This window comes from Alligator mississippiensis, chromosome 5 (assembly GCF_030867095.1).
Source record: "Alligator mississippiensis isolate rAllMis1 chromosome 5, rAllMis1, whole genome shotgun sequence".
NCBI lineage: Eukaryota > Metazoa > Chordata > Crocodylia > Alligatoridae > Alligator > Alligator mississippiensis.
This window is the reverse complement of record NC_081828.1, coordinates 130409399-130428652: the sequence shown is the minus strand read 5'-3', so window position 1 is coordinate 130428652 and position 19254 is coordinate 130409399. Positions and strand designations below refer to the sequence as shown.

Sequence of the window (19254 nt, the reverse complement as noted above, 5' to 3'; positions counted from 1 at the left end):
TTTCCTTGACTGATGTGTTGCTCAAATAGCTTCAGGGGCATGATTTGCAATGCATGATGACATGGAGGAGGGTCTGGAGAACTGGCACTGGAGCATGCACAGATGCAGATGCTGGGGATGGGTGCTGAGACCTGCTGAGAACTATTCCAAATAGATGCTTTGTGAGGTGCAAAGCATTCTGGGATGCTGGGGGACTGTGAGTTAACTTGAATTGGGAGGGGATCTAGGACAGAAGTTCAATACATCAGTTTAAACCTAAATCGGTTAAGTCTGATACTACATTTATCCAGGTCTCTCTTAAACTGGTTTCAGCCATTTTGAAACTGGTTTATGTGCACTGAACTTCTGTTCTGTTATAGGTTTAAACCAGTTTCCGATCACTTAAGCCAGTTCACGTGTAATGTCTGTCCCTAGACTTAAGGACTAATGAGAAACATGAGCCTAATTTCTTTTTTAGGAGAATAAAGGACCCCAAATAGCAAAGAGAGGACTGAGGAATAAGCAGAGATGGGGCTCTGTTCTCCTTTCTCCACTTGATTGTGTTCTGCTTCTCTAGTTCCTTTGGGGTGACGTGATGTGCACTAGCTCTAAAGTATAGACCTGGTTGGTGGCACAATCCAAACTCAAATAACTCAACAGCCTCTTCTGCCCAATGCCTGTATAAATTCGTTCTGTCTTTGTATGGGATGCTCTGGAATGAAAAACCTTTAATGCATTCTTGTAATAACTAATGTGTACCAATGCATTTTGTTATCAGTTCCGAATAGGAATTTGACCTTTTACATTAATGGGAAGAGGGGCAGGCCTTTTTATTATCCTATATCACATAAAATAAGAAATGACACAATGGATGCCTGGTGTGATAAATGACTATGACTGTCAGAATTTGAACGGATACACAGAGTTACTAATAATGATATATTCATTTTGAAGACAAATTACAATTTTCTGCTTTGCCGTTAGGTACAATGCATTATACCCCCGCATAATAAAGGATTCTTCTCTCCCACCCACTTTATGTTTATTGTTTTAGCTTTATTTTGTATAGAATGAAACTATTTTATGTAGATTTCCACAGAACCAAAGCAAACATCCATTAGGTGCTTAATGACAATCATTGTCTAAAAACTCTACCTTGTGTGCTACTCAGCAGCTTTTAGTTCCAATATGTCAAAAATGTCATTATTATGTAACCTTTTAGTATCAAGTACCCAGAAAACTGAGGTGTGAAATGAGGAGTCCACCTACTCAGTAAAACTCCAAAGTGGGGCTCACTACAAATGCTGTTTATTTGTAGCTCTACCTGTTACAAGGGGTTTAACTTCACCTCGTTTTTTCTAAGCATGAAGCATTGGTCCACAGATCTAATTATTTTTCCCTGTGAGCTTTCACGTGGAAGTTCCACATCCTGAATATCAAGTTCAGTGTCCTTCATTGCTTGTGACGGTTTGCAATGCAAATGGGAGGCTTTTTATCACTTAGTACCATATCCATGGTAACCAAATGAAGACAAGTTTGCATTACTTCCTTAGTGAAGTGTAATCCGTCCCCTTGTGCATGTGCCAAAGGGTCACACTGTGTTAAAGAGACAGCAATATATTTCTTAGAGGTAAAAGCAAATAAAGCCATTTCTGTTTTTGTATTTCTCTCAATTATCACCCCTCTCCCTGCTTTTTCCCACCCTGTGATTTATTTTTCCCCCCTTCTCATCTTCCCATCATTAAAAACTAAGCTAGTGGCAGTTCTTCTTTTCCCTTTGGCTGGGAGGGTAAGCAAACAGTCATCCATCTTAACTGTCAACTCAAACACTACTTCTTGGCAAACTGCCTTTCCTGGCCCTTCACAGCATTATTTATTTATTTATTTATTTTTAATTTAATGGGGGGACAGAGAGCTGGCCCAAGAGCATGAGTGGATATACCTTGGCTTTTCAGACTTTGGGTCTGTGGCACGGCAGAGGTAGGAACACCCAGCCACTAAAGATTTCATTTTATTAGAAACTGGAGCAAGCAGTACAGATTGGAGTTCGGTGCGGTGTGTTAATTATACTGGTAAATGCCTTCTTCCTTCTGTTATGTTAAAAAAAATGCTGCTATTGCTACGCTTTTGGTTTAAGTTCCAGATCGAAGAAAAATAGCCTTAATGCTATGCCTTTTTCACAGCCTTGTTCGACTGTACTTGTCTGACCAAGAAATGTTAGCGAAGGGAATAGATTTTAATCAAATTGAATGTACTGTTTCATATTGGTGATTGTTAATGGTTTATAGTCAGTTTCATTGGTTATAAACTCTCCATTACATTTTGAGCTTTCTCTTTCATTATTGAGTCTGAAAGTTTAAAATTCATTTTTATTCATCTCCTCTTCGTACAGTTTTACATTTTGTTTCAAATGGAATTTTTTTTTGGCTCACTGTCGGTTATCATCATCTGTTGTGCTCCTTTTTCTCAATTAAGAGCTAAGTAACATTGTGATTAAAATGCAGCATTATGACATGATTCAGTTTCCAGCATAGAAGTGATTCACAAAGAGCAACACCAGTCATCTTAGATTTCACTCCTGTTTTGTTTGCAGTGCAATCCTTACCCTAGTGAATTCAATATGAGCTTCACCAGTGTCTTCTCCACAGCCAGGAATTTACCCCAGATTTTGTACCAACCAAGCTGTGATCAGACATAAAGAATCACTTGGGCCTTATCCATTTTTATTTATTGGTGTATTCTTTTAAAATTATTTTATTTTATACCATGTAATTATTTCATCTAAGTTTATTGTCAATATATGACTGCAACTTCCAATGAAAAGATTTCAGAATGCTTAATGAACAATTAATTTATATCAGAAGTAGGTTACAGCAGATGGAATATTTAGGCACTGAGAGGCTATGCAAAGATGCAACAGAAGCCTGCCACAGAGCTGGAAACTGAATCCAGTTTATTAGTATCTCTGGCCTAGACCATCTAGCTTGATGAGCATGTTGCTTGGATCATCTGTTGTCTCAAGGTTTTGGCCCTCTTGGTCCTCAGTCAGGTAGGATCAGAAAACAAGGTTGAGTGCTTCCTCCTCCCTTGCCCCTTCCCCCCCAAAAAAGTGACGGAGGGAAGTTTAACTCTGAGGTTCTAATTTGATCCTATTTTGAGGAGTGAGTGGACCTACAGAGGCAAAGGGGGGGCAAAAATCTTTTTTTCAGTCTGGGGATTGGTCACATTTGGTACTTGTGTCCCCAAACTGGGTTAGGCTGTGCTAGGGCTGTCCCTGGTTAAGAAAGTGAAATTTGTGATATAATGACTATATTCTCCTTCCACTCCTGGGGGCATTGAATCATTTTTCTTTTTTACTAGGTTATATATGTCATGGTCGTTCCACCTAAGGGAACTACATACTGGCCTAAAGAAAATGCAGAAGACTCAGAGTGATTAACATGATTGTGGGCATGTCTACACATGCATTAATGTGCCTTTGCTACTGCATATCAAGTTTAGTACTTCTAATACTAGTACTATATAAATGCTAAGTAGCCAGCACTAATGCACAATAGCAAAAGCATAAAGTCTTTTTGTGATACTTAATACACAGCAGACTAATTCTACCGTGCATTAGCAAAGGTTTTACCCTGATGTGTCAATGCATGGTAGAATTAGTCTATTCATGGGTGTCTGAGGCCTCTTGAGTCAGTGACCGGGGTTGGGGGGTGTCCCCTGGCAGCTGATCCCGCTGACTGGGGTGGGGAGTTCCCTGCGGCCAATCTCACTCACCATGAAAGTGGCTGTGCCGCTTCCAGATGTCCTGCGGCCACTCTTGGAAGTGGCATGGACTCTGCTGGTGGCCCCGGTCCCCTGCTGGCACTCACAGGGCGGGCACTGGTGCTCCTGCTTGCCCCCTGCCTACCGGCTAAACAGGGAGCATGGCCTAGCAGGGGGTTTCATAGATTCATAGATGTTAGGGTCAGAAGGGACCTCAATAGATCATCGAGTCCGACCCCCTGCATAAGCAGGAAAGAGTGCTGGGTCTAGATGACCCCACCTAGGTACTCATCTAACCTCCTCTTGAAGACCCCCAGGGTAGGGGAGAGCACCACCTCCCTTGGGAGCCCGTTCCAGACCTTGGCCACTCGAACTGTGAAGAAGTTCTTCCTAATGTCCAATCTAAATCTGCTCTCTGCTAGCTTGTGGCCATTGTTTCTTGTAACCCCCGGGGGCGCCTTGGTGAATAAATCCTCACCAATTCCCTTCTGTGCCCCTGTGATGAACTTAAAGGCAGCCACAAGGTCGCCTCTCAACCTTCTCTTGCGGAGGCTGAAAAGGTCCAGTTTCTCTAGTCTCTCCTCGTAGGGCTTGGTCTGCAGGCCCTTGACCATACGAGTCGCCCTTCTCTGGACCCTCTCCAGGTTATCTGCATCCTTCTTGAAGTGTGGCGTCCAGAATTGCACGCAGTACTCCAACTGCGGTCTGACCAGCGCCCGATAGAGGGGAAGTATCACCTCCTTGGACCTATTCGTCATGCATCTGCTGATGCACGATAAAGTGCCATTGGCTTTTTTGATGGCTTTGTCACACTGCCGGCTCATGTTCATTTTGGAGTCCACTAGGACTCCAAGATCCCTTTCCACCTCTGTGCCACCCAGCAGGTCATTCCCTAGGCTGTAGGTGTGCTGGACATTTTTCCTCCCTAGGTGCAGCACTTTGCATTTCTCCTTGTTGAACTGCATCCTGTTGTTTTCTGCCCACTTGTCCAGCCTATCCAGGTCTGCCTGCAGCTGTTCCCTGCCCTCCGGCATGTCCACTTCTCCCCATAGCTTTGTGTCATCTGCAAACTTGGACAGAGTACATTTCACTCCCTCGTCCAAGTCACTGATGAAGAATTAAAGAGTATCGGTCCCAGGACCGAGCCCTGCGGGACCCCACTGCCCACACCCTTCCAGGTCGAGACCGACCCATCCACCACGACTCTCTGGGTGCGGCCCTCTAGCCAATTCGCCACCCACCGGACTGTGTAGTCATCCACGTCACAGTCTCTTAACTTGTTCACCAGTATGGGGTGGGATACCGTATCGAAGGCCTTCCTGAAGTCTAAGTATACGACATCTACCCCTCCTCCTGTGTCCAGGTGTTTCGTAACCTGGTCATAGAAAGAGAGTAGATTGGACAGGCATGATCTGCCCGCCACAAACCCGTGCTGGTTTCCCCTCAGCATAATTTGCCCTGCTGGGCTCTCACAAATGTGAGCCTTGATAATTTTTTCAAAGACTTTACCAAGGATGGAGGTGAGACTGACTGGCCTATAATTGCCCGGGTCCTCCTTCCTCCCATTTTTGAAAATGGGGACCACGTTAGCCCTTTTCCAGTCCTCTGGGACTCGGCCCGTGTGCCACGAGCGTTCAAATATTCCCTCCAGTGGCTCTGCAATGATGTCAGCCAGTGCCTTCAGCACCCTCGGATGGAGCTCATCTGGGCCTGCCAACTTAAAGGCATCCAGTTCTTCCAAGTGACTCTGCACCACCTCAGGATCTACGTATGGAAGTCTGGCGCCTTGCTGCTGCCTCTCTACAACCCCAGTGAGAGACTTGTCGTGCCCCTCGCTTAGGAACACTGAGGCAAAGAACTCGTTGAGGAGTTCAGCCTTGTCCCCCCTGTCTGTCACCAATTGTTTCTGCCCATTTAGCAGGGGTCCTATTCCTCCCTGGGCCTTCCTTTTACTCCCTATGTATCTAAAAAACAATTCCTTGTTGTCTTTTACTTGGGTTGCCATCCTCAGCTCCATGGTAGCTTTGGCCCGTCTAACTGCCTCCCTACAAGCACGAGCAGAGGAGGTATATTCATCTTTAGTGATCTCACCTTGTTTCCACTTTTTATGTGCTCCCCTTTTGGCCCTTAGGCTGCCCTGGATTTCTCTGGTCAGCCATGGAAGCCTCCTGGCCCCTTTCCCTCTTTTGCCTCGCTCGGGGATCGTCTTGCTTTGTGCCCGAAGGATCGTTTCCTTAAGGCACAGCCACCCTTCTTGGGCTCCCATCTCTTCAAAACTCCTACTCTGCAGTGCGTCCTTGACTAATCGCCTGAGTTCATTGAGATCAGCTTTCCTAAAGTCTAGCACTTTCACCCTACTGGTTACCTTACCCACTCAACGTCTTATGTTGAATTCTATTATTAGGTGATCGTGTTGCCCCTGTATCTACTGCACATTAAGCATCTCATGTAGACACGTCCTGTATACTGCAAGTACCCTCAATGCGACGATATGGGCATTTGTTTTTGTTTTTTTCCCCAGTGATTTCCCTCCCCCCCATGGTTCAGTACTACATATACTCTTTCACTTTTACTCCCTGTGTGAGATAGAACTTGTTCCAATGCTTGGCCACCCTCATAGTAAGAAAATGTTTTTCTTAATCTCCAACCTAAATTTCACTTGCTGAAACTTGAGGCCTTGTTCCTAGTCCCATCCCCTATGGACACAGAGAAAAGCCCATCTCCATCCTCTCAGTAAATGCCCTTCAGGTATATGAATACTGTTATCAAATCCCCCATCAGTCATCTTTTCTCTAGGCTAAATAACCCTAGTTCTTTTAGCCTGTCACCATAAGTCTTGCCTCCCAGGCCCTTAATCATTTTTGTTGTACGGCACTGGCCTCTCCAAACTATCCACGTGCTTCTTGAAGTGTAGGTCCCTTAACTGGACACAATGGACATTTATACACATACTTTTTGTCCCATAATGCACTGGAGATCCACCACTTCAGAGCAGATGTGATTAATTGAGTCTGCTCTGAATGCAAGCTCATGCGAATTGTGCTGCACCACGTACAGTTGTATAAGTGGTGAAATGCGTGTTAGGGTGCAGAAAATGGCAGCGGCGTGCTTTTGAATGAAAACACCTTCTATGTGTTTTAGTTCAAAAGCATGCCACTGCCATTTTCTCGGCACTCGCACACATTTTGCTACTTATACGACTACAAACGATGCAGCACTGGGTGCTTTTCAAATTGCCCCACTCTGTGATGCTTGCATGTGTAAAAAGGCCCAGTAATCCAGGTAAGGCCTACAGCAGAAGAATCACTTCTCTGGTTTTGTAAGTGATATTTCTGTTAATAAACCCAATATGCTTTTGGCTTTTTTTGCAACAAGAGTATGCAGTTGGTTCAAATTAAGCATAGGGTCTACTGTGACCTCCTAGATCCTTCTCTGTACTAAAACAGCCTGTCCATTCCCCAGTCTATATCTGTATGCAATTATTCTGTCCCAAGTGCAGAATTTTGCACCTGTCCTTGCTGAATCTCATCTAATTGATTGTGGACCATTTCTTCAGTCTATCTAGATCCTTCTGGATCCTAGCCCTATACTCCAGAATACATACAACTCCACCCAATTTGATGTCATCTGCAAATATGCTAAGTGTGCATTTGATCCCATCTTCCAAATTGTTGATGAAGATATTAAACAATTCTGGTCCAAGGACAGACCCCTAGGAACTCCAACAGGCCATTGATGACTACTTGTTGAGTACAATGAACCAACCAATTATTTATCCACCATACAATTCTTTTGTCTCTAGTCTGTTTTTCTTTAGCTGCTTAATGAGAATGTCATGTGAAACAGTGTCAAAAGCCTTGTGTCACAGCGGGGTCCTTCAGGAGGGCCGTGATCTCCTTGAGGCCCCCTCTCCGTGCCAAGTCGGCCCAAGGGCACCCTCAGATTCTCGCCCGCCATGTCTTTGATGTTTAGGTAAAGTTGGGAGGCTGCCTCATGTCTCCTTGGGCACGGTTAGCTGGGACCTCTGTCCCTGTGTTTTCCCAGACCCACCAGGGGTTTCCCTGTATGATGGGTTTTTCCCAGGCACCCTAGCCTTATGGGCTACGCGTGGCCCCAGCCACCCCTGATACCACACCCCAAGCCTCGCAGATGGGATAGATGTTGGTGTGTCTCTCTGCCTATATTCATGCCCATCTCTTGGGCCTTCCCTGTGATGTCGCCCCTCTCTGGGGCCTCCTGTGTACACTTGCCCACTCTGGGGCCTCCTGTGCCGTGCTGCACCCCTCTTGGGCTCTCTGAGCCCACTCGGGGCCTCCCTGTACTGTCACCCCTCTCTGGGGCCTTCCCTGCAATGTCACCCCCTTTCCTGGGGACTTCTGCACCCCCTCTGGGACTTCTCATTGAGCCACCCGTCTCTCAGGCCCAACCGCACTGCTACCCCCACTCTCCAGGGCTCACCGCACCGCTACCCCCTCTCTCCGGGGTTCACCGCAGTACACCGCCCTTCTCCGGGGTTTACTGCAGCACTAGGCCTTCCTCAGGGCTCGCCACGCTCACCCTGGGGCTTCCCAATAATACTGCCCCTCTCTGGGGCTCACTGTGCCCACGCTGGGCTTCCTAATAATACTGCCCCTCTCTGGGGCTGGGGTCTAAGCACCCCTTTAGCTGCGCCCTCCCTGGCACCAGGGTTCCCACACTGCTGGGGGTTCCCCCTGAGTATGCTGCACCTGCTCTGGTGCTGGGGTCCTCACCCTTCGTTGCGAGTCCCCAGTGAGTACGCTGCACCCTTCTCAGGCGCTGGGGCCCCCACCCCTCTGGGGGTCCCTATGAGGCCTCCTCCAACCCCTTATAGCCTCACCCTAGCCACCGGTGTAATAAACAACAACAACAAAAAAAACCACAAGCCTCCTGGCTACAACTTAACTTAAGGCCACCTGGCTATAACAACATTGCTCCAATCTCCCGGAGCCGCCATCCTTTACTCTGCTCGAGCAGTTCTCGCATCTCAACCCCAAGAGCTTCTCTCCATCTGGCCACCAGCAGGGAACTGCTAGCCTAGCCTCAGCCCTGGGCTTTATGAGGGCCAAGCCCTGCCCCTTCTGGCCAGCTGACTCTCATTAGTTGCCAGGGCAACCCACAGCTGTGCTCGTTATGTCCTGCCAGGGCTCTCTCTCCCTGGCAGTTTCCACTGTCTAGGAGCGGGGCAGCGAGGTGCCCCGCGACACCTTGCTAACATCACTGCTCTCCCCTCATCCACAGAGCCTGTCACCTTATCACAGAAGAAAATCAGGTTGGTCGGGCCTAATTTGCTCCTAGCAAATCCATGCTGGCTTTATCTGATCACCTTGTTTTTCTCTAGGTGATCAGATGTGTACCTAACTCTTTTTTCCCCTTAGGCTTTCCTCCCAAGGGATCTTGCCCATCTGTTCCCTGAGTTTGTTAAAGTCTGCTTGTCCAAAGTTCAGTGTTTTTATTATGTTGCTTTCCTTCCTTCCTCCCCTTAGAATAATGAACCCTTATCATTTTGTGGTCACTATTACCCAAGTTACCTTACACTATTCGTCCTTGGTTATGAGCAGTAGGTCAGGAAGAGCTTCCCCCTAAGTTGTCCTCAGTAGAGTCCTCCATTTCCCAGTAGAGAGTTGTTCTGTCTACCAAAAAGCTGTCCCCAACACACTCCAGGAATTTGCTGGACTGCTTGTGCACTGCTGATTTTCCCTCCTAGAAGTGTCCTGATAATTCAAGTCCCCCATTAGAACCAAGTCCTGCTCTTTTTCTTGGAGAGAGATACTGTTTTTTTTTACTTGGAGATCTTTACATTAATAAATATTTAGAGGAATTAGGTAAATATTAACCAGGTATGGATTAGAAATGTGTTGACAATCAAGAAATAGAAGGTAGTTATTAATGGCACTAATAGCAGGTTTTGAACAGCGATGAATATGGTATAAAGCTGATGGGAGTTCAAGAGTGCCGTGTTTTTTGTGAAACAATAACACTTTAATGCTGGTGGTGGCAAGGAGAGTGGGACTGATGAGTGCTGGCAACTTAAGTGAGATTGCTCTGCTGAGAACTTGCCATAATTTGTTTACATGTTGTTCCAATTTTTTTCATGTATTTTGTATTTAAGAACCTGTATAAGTTTCTCAGTGAGGCAGTTTCCTTAACATCTACCTTGATGTCTTCCTTGAAAAAAAGACCTCCAAGATGTTCTCAATGTGTTATCAAACGAACAAAATACACAGATCATGGAAACTATCCAGTCATTCATTTCATTGACAGATTTGCAGAGCTAAATTTGCTTCTGGAGAGCAGTCACAAATTAAAACACACAGATGATGAGTGGTTCTGGCACCCAAACTGTGATCAAGAGGACACTCTTGTCTGAAAAGATGTACCTTATCAGATTAATCATTATGCATTAATTAATTTGAAATTAAAAGGGTGTCTTCTACCATCCATACACAGGAAGTTAATGATGATAACTGGAATTAATAGTAATGGGAGTTATATCCCTGCCTCTCTAGATATAGGGTCTTTACCTTGTGTGACCATTTACACCATTGCAAAGCATTTTAGACCCAGTGCACAACATTGGTTTAAAAAGTGATTCAAAGTGTACAGTGTTAAAGAATCAGGCCAAAGGATTTCAAAGTTTGAGAATGAGGTCAGTGAACTCAAGATATATTTGAACTTTTACCTTTATTCCCTGACATGGCATGTCATAGCCCTCTTCTGCTATTTCTGCTGGAAGTGGTCAGAATAAGAAAAAAAGTGACTCCCTCTCCCATCCCTCCTGTAACTTTCTTTCTTTGACCCTCTTCCTACTTTGAAAGCATACCTAGTGGCAACTTCTGTGCAGGTGGTAGACTCAGGTAGAAAGCTTTACCTTCAAGGGTTCCCATGGTTTAATTGAGCGGAAGGCTGTGTGTGGCCTCACATGGATGTAAAAGGAAGTTAGATCCCTCTACCTAATGCACAATCATACAATCTGTAGAAAATGGTTTGGGTCTACAGGGGTAAATGAGCTACACACCTGCTACTCCTTCCACCCCCTGCCCAGGTGAGCAAGACAGGGAGGCATGACTCTGTTTACCCACTGCAAACTTGGACAGAGCAGATCTTCCAGAAACTGCTGTGTTTCCAAGGGAGGTGGCAGAAATGGGGTTGGGAGACGATATTAATCCAGATTATCTTCACTCGGAGACAGTCAAATGTCTCTTGCTATGAGGAATGTTTCATTAACTTCCTTCACTGAATGCAAGGTCTTGGATTGTGCATAAGGTGTGAAAGTATGAGGAAAAGGGTTCCTTTGTTTTTCTTCCCCCCCCACACCAGTATTCCCTTTCTTTCATGCACCTGCATATGACCTGGCAGTATGAGGAAAAAGGGTTTTGAATGGTCACACAAAATGAACTAGTCTCCCTCCAAAACTGGACAGAAACTTGCTGGCAGTGCAGAATGGGGAAGCTCACAGTGCCAAAGCTTGCCCTTGTCCTGCCCTCTGCAGAGGACATTTTTGTCCTCAGTCCTTTCAGGGCTTCATGTGGTGCTTTTCAGAGGCACTTGAATCACCAAAAAATAGGAAAGAACTTAATAGATCCAAGAGATCAGGCAAACCAATGTTAGATAAATGAGTAAAAAATAATGGTTTCAAAGGACATTGCGTTTCCTGTTTTATTTGCCCTAAGAATATCCACAAAGGGGTTTTTAATATCTCTTTCACAGACATAGCCTTGTATACTACTGCCTTCTGTTCCAGGCTGGGTTTCTGGGCTATCATTTGCAACTATAAGAGAATAAATTTAGAGCTCTCAAGGTTTTGAAATTAGAAACCTCACAGAACTGCCAGACACTTTGCTGGAATTCAGTTTAATGGCCCAACTTAATTTTGGGGATATGTTGGGATTCTTTGGGGAAGTACTGAAGATGGAAACCAGGTGCCCTAGCAAATCTACGCGAGTAACCTTTCCTGGTGCCTGCTGACTTTTGCTTTTCTCAAAGCAGTATTCTCATTGCCAAAGTCTCCAAATTCATTTAAGAAAACAGAGCTTAATCCATGCCCCACTTCCTCTCCTTTTCTGTCTCGTGTGATAAAAAAGTGCTTAAAAGCTGCTCTTATGGAGCTTAATCCACTTCTCTCTCTTAAAATCTTTGATGCAGTCTGGCCTCCATCTGTCATCTCATGCACATACACCAGAAAACAATCTTGTTGAAAATGTGATTAATAACTGCAGGGATCTTTGTTGGAACATTACGTTACAGCTTCATTGGAATGTGCAATCTGAATGGTAGCGTTTGGAAAGATCAGTGCCATGGTATCAGGCTCGCTTTCCATTGCAAGTTTAACTTATGATTGCTGGGCTGCACTGTAGAAGAAGATGAAAAGTTGACCCATACCAGGATTAATAGACAGAAAAGTGGTCATTCAGAGCTAAACACAAATGTTTAAAAATTCTGTTTTCGAAGACACACACATATAATAAGGGACAGTCTCTACCCCAGATCAATTAAATGTTAAATCGTTAATACATTTGGGAGGGAGGAATGAAACATTATTATATTCACGTCAAAGACAGGGAACTTAGATGCAAGAAAATGAAGTGACCAGCCCAAAGGTCTCTCAGAAACTGAACCAGGTCTCCAGAGTCCCAGGCCAGTGCCCGAATCACACAAATATCCCCCTGCAAGCCAGAGGGCTCTTCTACCTGGGACAAAAGAAGTGCTCTGTCAGTAGGTTGACATAATGTGAAGCAACTATGATTTGTAAATGGTATCAAGTATTTTTTCTTTGTATGTGTTTTCTTAGCTCACAGACTTGCATCTTGAAATGGCTTCAGAATCTCCCTGTCATGACACCAGGAGTAGCTTTGAAATGAAGAGAGATATCTTGTTATCCACTAAGACATCATGGATTCACCTGGATGAAGATATTCCAACTCCAAATGTAGCAGACAACCCTCTTGGTGAGCTCTGGGAACAGCATTTTTGGGATTCCTAACAGGCCTTTTTAACAGAGGATAATGTTAGTTTTTCTTGTGCTGTAGTGACTGAACTGGTGACTCATCTGTCATTTACACTTTGTTCTTTTACTAGGTCTGTCTCATTTTTCTTTTTGCTCTTTTGTTCTTGCCCACAGAGGTTCCTATGGAATCTGTGCACCTGTTTGTATTTGCTATTCAAATGCTAAATATGCATAGCTCCATTGTTTCCTTAGGCCAATTTATACTTCATAGGTGTCAGGTGTGTTAGTTGATAGTCAGTGTAGTGCTGGAAATTGTGATTTCTTTCCTCTTTACTAAATAGGGGGAAATCACTAATATGTTTCACAAAACTTCGAGGCTGGGGAGGTTGTCCATTTTTATTTTTATTCGAGTTCTCTCAGTTATAGAACACACTATTCAGCACGTGACCATGTGAAAACTTCCAGAAAAAATACCCTTCTTGTGAACTTTAATCCTAACCCTCAGAACCCCTACTATTATAGTCCAGGCTCCCAGTTGAGCAGAAATTGCCAGTTTAAAATAATTAAATAGCTTTGTGAAGTGATAGAAGTAGAACAGAGGCTAGAAGAATACTAGCAAGCCCATATTTAGAATCATAGAAAATTAGGGCTGGAAGGGACCTCAGGAGGTCATCTAGTCTAACTCCCTGCTCAGAGTAGGACCACCCAACTAGATCATCCCAGCCAGGGCTGTGTGTACCCGAGTCTTAAAAACCTCTAAGGAAGGAGATTCCACAACCTCTCTGGGTAGCCTGTTTCACTGCTTTACAAATGAGTTTTTCCTAATATCTAACCTAAACTTCCCTTGCTGCAACTTGAGACCATTGCTCCTTGTCCTGTCATCCGCCATCACTGAGAACAGTCTAGCTCCATCTCCTTGGAACCACCCTTTAGGTAGTTAACGGCTGCTATCAAATCCCCCATCAGTCTTCTCTTTTCCACACTAAACAAGCCCAGTTCCCTCAGCCTCTCCTCCTAAGTCATGTTCCCCAGTCCTCTGACCATTTTTGTCACCCTCTGCTGGAAGCTGTCCAATTTGTCCACATCCTTTCTGTAGTGGGGGGACAAACCTGAACATAAGACTCCAGGTGTGGCCTCATTGGTGCTGAATAGAGAGGAATAATCATTTCCCTCAATCTGCTGGCAACACTTCTACTCATGCAGCCTAATATGCTGTTAGCTGTGCCCTAAACTGGGATGAGATGTCCATTGCTCTTATAGAGACTTCTGAAAGCTACATTCATTGTCACCTTTTCACATTTGCTGTTCACTGACTCATTTTCAACATACAAATCAGTCTGGCACCACTGATGATGATAGCGTGAGCCTCTGCAGAGATATCTCCCACTTTATCACACATCTAGCTGGACCACATTGCAAATTCACCCTTCTCCCACTTGATAGGAAACTTCCATCTGACAGAACTGCACAGTCCTCCTAAAATGCACAAATGTTTGACAGATATTCAACCTATTCTCTCAATGGAGTTGAATCCCCACACAATAGTTTGCCTATAGCTTGAATTTTGAGGAAGTTGGTGGGTAGAAAGTGACTGTAGCTAAGAACCTGAAACAGATGTCTTCACAGAGGTCTAGGCTGTTCCTTTGAAGGCACAGTTCGGCAATGGGGAACTGAATGTGCAGGATGAGCATGTCCATCTTATGTTATATAGTTTACTCTATCCAGTACACCAATCCTATTCCAAGGGCAAATGTGGAAGAATGGAGGTGAACGCAATTAACTCCACCTTCTCTTTGTCCCTTTGCGAGGAGGAAGTACCAGCACTCTCACAATGCATCCTATTTCTTATTAACATTGCCTGAAAATAAAGATGGTGCCCTTCACTCCCAGCATCACTGAGCGTCCATGTAAAAGTTGAGTCTTCTAATAACTAATTGTTTTGTTGGTGATTTAAGACTGTTTGTAACCTAAAGATGTACATTAGGGCTGTGTGAAATGACACCGTTCTATTTTGACTTGTGTTTTGACAGAACAGCATTTCATTTCAAATTTTGTTTTGATTCAAAACCGCTGTTCTGTTTCATTTCCTCAAAACAGTTTCACCGTTTTGACGCTGTTTTGCCCATAGGCTATAATGGGGAAGCTTGAAACAGACTATAACTTTGTCATTTCTGGCCTGATTTAGATGAAACTTGCAAGAATTGTAGTCCCTTCTCAGATCATGAAGTCTGCCAAGTTTCAAGGAGATAGGTGCAGGGGTTTCAGGGAAATTGCACCTCAACATCTTAAAAGCAAAAAACTCATGTCACGTGTATATGTTAAGCCACAGCAGGGTCAAAACTGCAGGGATACTAGCCCCTGCTGAGTCCATAAAGCCTGCCAAGTTTTAAGGGGATGGGTGCAGGGGTTTGGGGGAAACTGCACCTCAAGCTGTGGACAAGCAAAACTCATGACATGGGTGACACTGCGTGTTAAGGCGCAGCAGGGTGAAAGCTGCAGGCTTGCTGGGCCCTGCTGAGGCCACGAAGCCTGCCAGCTGTCAAGGGGATCGGTTCTGGGGCCTGCACCTCTGGCTGATGACAGGCAAAACTCATGCCATGGTTGCTTGTGGGACTGTGTCTGTCTTGGGGCACAGGGGGGTGAAAATTGTAGGATTTCTAGGCCCTGCTGCAGCCATGAAGCCTGCCAGCTCTCAAGGAGATCGGTGCAGGGGTTCTGGGTTCTGGGCCCTGCACCTCTAGCTGCTGACAGGCAAAATGTGTGACATGGGTGGGTGACACTGTGTATATGTTAAGGTCCGCCGTCCCTCAACTGACACCAAGGCAGAAGGCAGGGCAGTCCAAACAATGTTGCCTTTTATGCAGGTTTTCCATCCCTTCCTCAGAGCACTGGGATTGAAAGGGACCTCAAGAAAAGATGACAGTCACTGGCCAGCTACACGGTCAATAACGAGACCGGTCCTCCTCCCCTCCCCCTCCCTCTTCTCACTTAAGTTTCTGTTTCCCGGCAGGCAAGCCCAGCTTGAGCTTCGAAATGTGAAACGTTTTGAAAATTTTGAAATGATTCAGCTTGCCTCGTTTCATTTCAAGGCTGCTTCGAAGCTTTCTGTTTCATTTTGATTTTGCTGTTTTGAGCTCAAAATGAGTTGAAACAGCATCAAAATGAAACTGCTGGCGAAATTTTGCACAGCCCCAATGTACATGGTTCCAATCTCCACACTGAGGAACAAAAAACATTGATATGTATTAGACTTTCATTGTAAGATTTTTAGTGATTAAATAATTTTGAGCTTTCTGTGACAGACTTGCTTTGACTTTGTATTCCATTCTTGGCTTTGCCACAGACTTCCTATGTGCTGCTTTTAGTATGTCACTCCATTGCTAACTCCTCTGTCTCTGAATTAAACAGAATTAACCTTCTGTTAATAATTAATAACACTAATAAGCTTGATTTTTTTTGCTATTTAATTTTTGTTTTCCTTCTTGATTTTAGGAAGAACTCAAATTACTAAAATAAAGTTATGGCCAGTATTTTTTCCCTAAGAGGACAGGGTTTGGGGTTTTTTTGCACATTCGAGGATGAATGGAACTGAGAAGTTAAAAATTCCAATGATGTGGTAAATTTATATAAATTAATTTGGTACCTTTATAGCCAACTTATTTTTCTTTTTTTAGAAGACTCTAAAGAAGAAAATATTCGTCACTGGTTGAATTCTGGTTTCTTGTAAGTTTTTGGTTATAATACGTTTCTTGTAAGTTTTTGGTTATAATACTTAATGCATATTTGTTGCTATGTCAGCTTACCCTCATACACTTACTTATTGCACTAGTAAAGCTATGTTTGAATGTATTGGAATGATTTTCCAACAGACCATGCAGTTTCTACAGCACTGAAATTGTCTTCAGAAATTTCACTATTTTTTATTTATTACTGAGTGAAATATATAATACATTTCTTTGGAGCTGGGCTTGACCAGAATAGAGCACAGGCATTTTGCTTCAAAGCCACTGAACATTACAGTGCATTTTCTAGCATAATCCTTTGCCTCATGGGGGTTGTAGATCAGCTTCTGTTCAGCTTCATGACACTCCCCTAATGGAATCTACCCCAGTGCCATGGCACATTATAGGTCATATAGGCATATCGCCTATCGAGGCTACTCCATGGTGGAAAGTGATGGCATCATGCAACCTAACTAAAATCCCTCTTCTCTTACATTGCACCACTACCATATCTGTTAAATGAGGCTTACCTCCTTGTTCAGTTTTTTTTACTGAGTTAATTTCTTCCTTTAAAACGCATCTTGCATTTACAGCTTATCTACAAATGAAAACTTACAAGATAAAGAGGAAGCAGGTAAGACAATTAGAAAACCCAAGAGATCTGCTTTCATGGACAGTTTGTCAGTGATGATACATATTGTGAGTATCTCAAATAGTATGCTAATAGTTGATAAAGATTTGGCTATTTGTCTCCCTCCAATGAAGGCTGGTCCTGCTTATACAATACCAAAAAGCACAGTTCTCCATTTTCCTTTCCCTTCCATTTAGAATCTTTCATCCATAGGTAAGCTCTTGATTCTTTTACTTCTTCCATCTTAATAGGAAGATACCAAAACTGAATGTGTTGCTAACTTATCAGTTCAAGGTAAATCACTGTCCTCCAGCATCCCAGCTGCCTTATGGGCTCCCTAGCCCTTCATTTCAAGGAGGCATGCTAGCACTTGGCCTGCACTTGGCTGCTCTAGTCAGGCGCTCAGCAAGTCCCATCCCTGGGCTGTCTCAGTGCCAAGCAAGCACAGCCTCTTTCCCTAGCCCTGCTTTCCCTAGCCCAGGCAGGCAGTGGGGGAAAGCATGTCTTCTGTGTCCTCCACATGAGCCCCAGGACCTGGGCACCCTAATCCTCAGGTTGTGACCCCTCATCACTGCCACCCCATCATGAAGCACCACACAGCATACACACAGACCTCAACTATGAGCCCAGGAGAACCCCTGTGCTGGGCTCCTTGGACCCTGACCCTGGCACCTGCATACCCAACCAGGGACCCTCATGCCTCCACACTTGGGGGGCTGTGCCTCCATGGAGGCAACCCTATGACCTCTGCAGCTTGGCCACTGCTGGCAGCTACCTGGGCCATGTGCACCTCAGGTCCTCAAGGGTTTTTTGGCTTGAAGCTACAGGGTCCCAGAGTACTAGGGCCAAGCAAGTGGGGGCACTGAGCACCCGAGCTGGAGCAAGCAGGCGGACAACTTTGGAAACTTTAGGAGTAGGTGAGACATGGCCAGCTGCCTTGATGTTGCAGGTAGTAGACACTGGAAATTTCCATGCCAGGGTGGAAGGTGTTGCCAGCATCATGGGAGCATCTGCTGGAAGCCCCAGAAACATCTGAGGTCATGGGGTTGGCCTGACCAGTGGAGTCCCAGTCACTCTGGAGTAGGGGGCACATCAAGCTAGAACGAGAGGGAGAGTCATGTGCTGGGATCTGCACCATTCCTTCCATCCATCCACCTCCTTGCAGCTGGACCCTCACACACCTACAGATGCTGAGACCCCATGAACACCACTGGGGATCATGGAAGATCCCATCTCATCCTCCTCCACTATCCAACCCTGGTTATATTACTGCAGCCATGGAGAGGTGAGGGTTCTTGTCACCATCTGGGGTGAGCCAGAGATGCAGGCCCAGCTCTTCAAAGGGCACTGCAACAGGGATGTGTTCAAGCACATTGCCCGACAGATGCAAGGGTGGGGCTACATCAAGAACTGGATACAGTGCAAGGCCAAGATGAAATGGATGAAGATCCAGTACAAACGTAAGCATGGCATCAACAAAAAGTCTGGGAGTAGGAAGCACAGCATGCCTTTCTATGAGGAGCTGTTCTACTTCCTTACTATGTGCAGGGCTATCACCACCCCACACACATATAGCATGACCAGGGGAGGGGAGGAATCACCAACAGGGATCCAACTGTAGAAGAGGTGCAGGAAGGCCCCAGGACAATGGGACAACTGGGTGCGCAGAAGCAGGTCCCCAGGGGTCATGGAGCACAAGGTCTGCTGCTGGTGGTGATCCCTGAGGACTCTGGACCATTGGTGTTGGTCCTTGGATCAGCACAGGATCTAGGAGTGGAGGTGCATCTGCAGCTGGACCTGAGCTCCTTTAACATCTTGGACATGGTTGACCATGCAAGACCACGTGGAAAGCTCTGATGCCACAGTCATCATGACCCAGGGCCTAAACCCTGATACCATGCTGGCTTGCATCCATAGATGCTTCTCAAGCAAATCCCGGGATGACATTCTCCCATTGTACTTGGCCTTGGTGAGGCCACAGCTGGAGTACTGCATCCAGTTTTGGGCTCCACAATTCAAAAAGGATGTGGAGAAGCACCCCCAGGATGCTGTTTCTGACACAGCTACCATGGGTGTTTCATTCCTACTCCTCCAACACTTGCTCGCAGCCCCCATTCCAGATGCATAGAGCACCCCCCAGACTCCTGACTACCAGTGCAGTGGCCACTGCCACAGCATTATCCACAGTACCCACA

At 45.2% G+C, this 19254-nt stretch overlaps 1 long non-coding RNA gene across 1 annotated transcript; it reads left to right on the top strand.

Annotated features, from left to right (window-relative positions):
- The first annotated feature begins 12558 nt into the window (after positions 1–12558).
- LOC132250660 (uncharacterized) lies at positions 12559–17062 on the top strand. The gene is made up of 3 exons (XR_009462261.1): positions 12559–12707; positions 16381–16429; positions 17022–17062. It is a non-coding gene; the product is annotated as an uncharacterized LOC132250660 (long non-coding RNA).
- Positions 17063–19254: the final 2192 nt, after the last annotated feature.